The 4,472-nt window shown below is 39.7% G+C and overlaps 1 pseudogene; it reads left to right on the forward strand.

Annotated features, from left to right (window-relative positions):
* Window positions 1-3,942: 3,942 nt before the first annotated feature.
* Window positions 3,943-4,062, forward strand: LOC136657712 (5S ribosomal RNA; annotated as a pseudogene).
* The last annotated feature ends 410 nt before the right edge of the window (window positions 4,063-4,472 follow it).

A 4,472-nucleotide genomic window follows, 5' to 3' on the forward strand; every position in this document is an offset into this window, starting at 1 on the left:
ATCATCAAATGTTAATGTAATTACTACTGATTATAATCACATCTTTATATACACACACAACTATATGCATGCCCATATTATAATTTCTTCAGATAAATAGTGTATTTTTGGCCTAAATGGCCATTCTGAGGCCCGCAGAGGCTGCAGGTGGACATGTGCAGCCTCTGCATGGCTCAGAAAAGCCTTAGGAGGGTTCATGAGGCCCAAAGGTGCGGAGAATGTTCTGCATATCCATGGTTTTGGCTATCCGTGAGATGTTCTGAAACAGAACCCCTGTGGATACTGGGCCCCTCCTATATACACCAGTGATGGGAGACCTGGAAGCATGGTTTTAGAGCTATTTTTAGCCCTGAGAGGCTTGGAAACAGCATGGTTTGGCTGTGCAAAGATAGGAAACCTGATTTAGTGCACTTTGTTTTTTTAAAGACATTTAAACTTGGTCCTGGGTATCCATGGATTTCTGTATCCATGGGGGTTCTGGAATGGAATCCCTGCAGGTACCAAGGTCTGACCTATATTTTTGTCCTTCTGAGACTTCTCTCAGCAGATTCTCACCTCCCCCCCCCCCCAAGACACCACAAACTCTCTTCTAAGAGGCAGCTTGAGAACATGCCTTGTAGCAGCATTAATGCAAACCTGTTTTGGCCCAGGAGGGCAGCTACTGGGTGGAAGGTTTTCATAAAAATTCCACTGGGTTCATACCAGCCTATGCGTGGAATTTCACTGCATTCAGGATGGTGCCATTCTTCATTCATATCTTGAACAACTTGATGTTTTTGTTTTTTGACAGGAAGATATGAAAAGGAAATAAGTTTTGTTAGTGGTTCCCAAACTTATCTGCAACACAACGCCCTTCCTTCGACAGTGATTGTCATAGAACCCAGAAAAAAGTGTTAATGACACATGATGCAATGATGTCATCAGCACTTACTTCCAGAATGTGCCTGCAAAAAGAGGCTAGAAAATCAATGTAAAAACAGTAAGGGAAGGCAGGAGGATCGCAAAAACATCACACACAGCCCTTGGCTAACGAAACAGAGCTTCTGCTCTGAGATTCGTCACCCTTACACTGTCGAGGGGCTTGTCCTGTATGTAGCCTATGATGCCCCTGGGAGTCACTGCAATGCCCCAGGGCATCATGACACACAGTTTGAAAATCTCTGTGTTATGTGACTATTGCAATTTGTCCTTTCTTCAATGGTTCAACCTGACGCTTTGTATTTTCCAGAATTCCTTCCACACATGAAGCAGTGAGAACCAGAATAGAGTGCTAAATTAACTTTCTTGAAAGAAACAGCCATAATTTTATGAGAAAAAAGACGCTAGCAGTTGGCAATAATGAACTGTACTGACCTTTCTTTTTCAGACCTCAAAAAGTCTTGCTAATTTTCAGTCTTGAACTGGAATCGTATAGAGCATCAAATCCAGCATTGAAGACCTGAAAAGGTAAAGCCAAACATGACAGCTGTAACTTCATGTGGTTTGAAATGGTAAGACATCTGACTCATCTTGCTTTATAACATACTTTGCAAGTATTACCATAGACATGTAATGAATTAATCGTGCATGCTGTTTATCAGATCTCTCAAATGTACACCTGCTTACCAATGTTGTCATGAAATACTAGAACACTAGAGCACTAGAGATTGGGGAAAGCGGGATAAAAATCTTGTAAATTAATGAATGGTAGACAAAAGGAACTATTATTCTAATACCACACCTACCCACCCACCAATATTTATTAAATAATTAAAACTTTGTGCTTGGTTGTATGGATCACACTGTATACTTGTCAGTCTATAATGTAATCTATGTTTTTAAAAAAGGGAGTCTGACAGCCTCAAAGTGACTAATACAATTTAACCCTGAAATAAATAGTCAATTTGCAGCACAGACCATGGCTGCTTAGATTCCAGGCTTTTACCACTGGCAGGCACAAACATTAACAATGGTATTGACATATTTTCTCAGGCTATTCATTCATTCATTCATATACCACCTTTCCCATACGGAAGGAAATGGGCAAGGCAGCTTACAAATACCTCATTAAAATGTACAATAAGTTAACAATAAATAAAGTCATAACAAGAACAACAAAACTATTGAGGGGTAAATATTTAGGCAACAGCATTACTACAGAGACACAGACGTGAGAGGTCAGTCAACAAAGCATCTTTCAAACATCAGACAAAATAGGTTCAGCAATGGTAGTCAGAGGGTGAGCTACCTGCTGGGGTGGGCACCTGTCACCCTCATCACCTGTCACCCTGATAACCATGCTGATGGTTACTATACTGGTGATCAGAACTACAGTTCCCGAGAGTTAATGCAACAAGGCATATATACTCATGGCACCATTAGCAGATGTGCACCAGCTTTAGAGCCTAGAAGAGATTTCTCAGAGAATAGATTATCTTTTGTTTTGCAGTTACAATACAGAAATAAAATTTAAAGATCTGTCATTGTTGTGGTCTCATTTCTAAAAAGAGGTCTTCTGCAATTCTTAGAAGACTTTGTGGTAGCGGCAGCTTCTTTATGTTGCCTTGTATCAAGGGTGTTCACTATCTTGTTTTTGAAGAAAGAGAAACTCTGGGAGATACAGGTGGGACCTCAGTATCCACAGGGGATCCATTCAAGACCCCCCCCCCCCCCAGATACCGGAATCCACAGATACTGGGGTCCAAGTTTTAAAGTAATTTAAACACAAAAAAGTGTGAAAATTGGAGCATCTGCCATTGTACAGCAAAACCACGCCATTTCCTTCCTCCTCCCAGGTTTGTTCCAGAATGTATCACAGTAAGTCAAATCTGTGGATACTGGGGTCTGGCTGTACATGATGCATATTCCCTTGCTTCTTTGAAGTAACCCAGTAACAGCAACATGTCAGCAGTTGTTAGGCAAACCAATTAATAATTTTGTCTAACACATAGGTCTACTTTCTTATAACCCGTTCCTAAAATCAAGGTAGTCACAAGGACAAGTACTGTTTTGTATTCTAGTAATTGAAGTTTATATAGCTATACTATGGAGAGACACTAATTTTAAGTAATGGTTATCCATTTTAATCCACACGGTGTTCCTCCAGAACACTCACCTATAATAGAGAGCATGCACAATTATAGTCTAAGAGTTTTAATTTAGGCTATTGTGATTTAAGAATAAAATTGTGTGTTAAATTTCTCACTGAAATCCAGCCCTGGCTCTCCAGTTATGTAATCCTCTGTAAGGAAATATTGAGAGACCCTTAACTACAGCAGCACTACTGGATGCCATTATAATTAACAAGGACATGCAAAAAATAAATTAACAGTTATGTTTTATAATCATGTGAAAGTGAAATGAGCTCATGAACAGGTCCAAGTACTTACTGTGATCTCATTAGCCAAATTTTACATGCTATTATATATCACTACTTTTGCTGCTGGAGTATTAATCTGCCAGTATGTTTCATATATTCATAAAAGCACATTTTAAATATCCAGTAATGAACCAGAAGGACCATTTGGCAATTACTTAACATAGCACCTTAAAAAAGGACAAATATGTATGTTGTATGTTCTAAACATCTCCATTTGAGATGCTTACTTTCTCTTCACCTTTGACAAGCATACAGATTTTAATTATAGCAAGATGTTCTCAGCCTCTTAAAAAATAACTTGAATTCATTTTTAGGAAATCGTTTGCTTCTAAGAAAATTAATAAATATTGCAAACATTTTGATTAACATAATGTATTGTTGAGTTCTATTATAGTAGCTTCCAAATGGGGTGACCTATTACAGCAAAAACAACAAAGACGCTTGTGATACTGTGATACCTTAAGGCAGGGGTGTCAAACTTGCTTGATACAGAGGGCCGAATAGCATTCGTGATGCCTGCTGAGGGCTGGAAGAGATGTCATTAGGCAGGAATTGATGTCATTAAACAGGTCATAATAAAAAATAACAGCAGCAACTGTTACCCTGCAGATGCCTGATCTTGTCTGATCTTGGAAGCTAAGCAGGGTCAGGCCTGGTTAGTACTTGGATGGGAGACCTCCTGGGAATACCGGGTGCTGTAGGCTTATACCATAGTCTTTCGAGACTGAAGGTTGCCAACCAACCAATAAAAAATAATCACTTTTTTCTTACTCAAGTACTCATTAGCTGCAAACAGAAAAGAAAATATTTTGATCATATTTGATCATACCTTGATCATATTTCAAGATATGAGAGACCCCAATTTTCATGTGGGCTGCCCTTTCAGCAGTAACACCACAGCACTACTCAGCAGATGAGAGCCTGAGGGCTGGATAAAAAGCTTCCACGGGCCGCGTCCGGCCCCTGGGCCTTATGTTTGACACCGCTACTTTAAGCACTAAGGACCAAACTACATGTGCACTAAAATGTGTAAGTTTGACCCACGCTTTGTGTTTTAAACAACAATATGGCTGGGAAGGGACACACACCGGAGAAGGGATAAACTGAAGTGGGC

The sequence above is a fragment of the Tiliqua scincoides genome, chromosome 7 (assembly GCF_035046505.1).
Source record: "Tiliqua scincoides isolate rTilSci1 chromosome 7, rTilSci1.hap2, whole genome shotgun sequence".
Classification (NCBI taxonomy): domain Eukaryota; kingdom Metazoa; phylum Chordata; class Lepidosauria; order Squamata; family Scincidae; genus Tiliqua; species Tiliqua scincoides.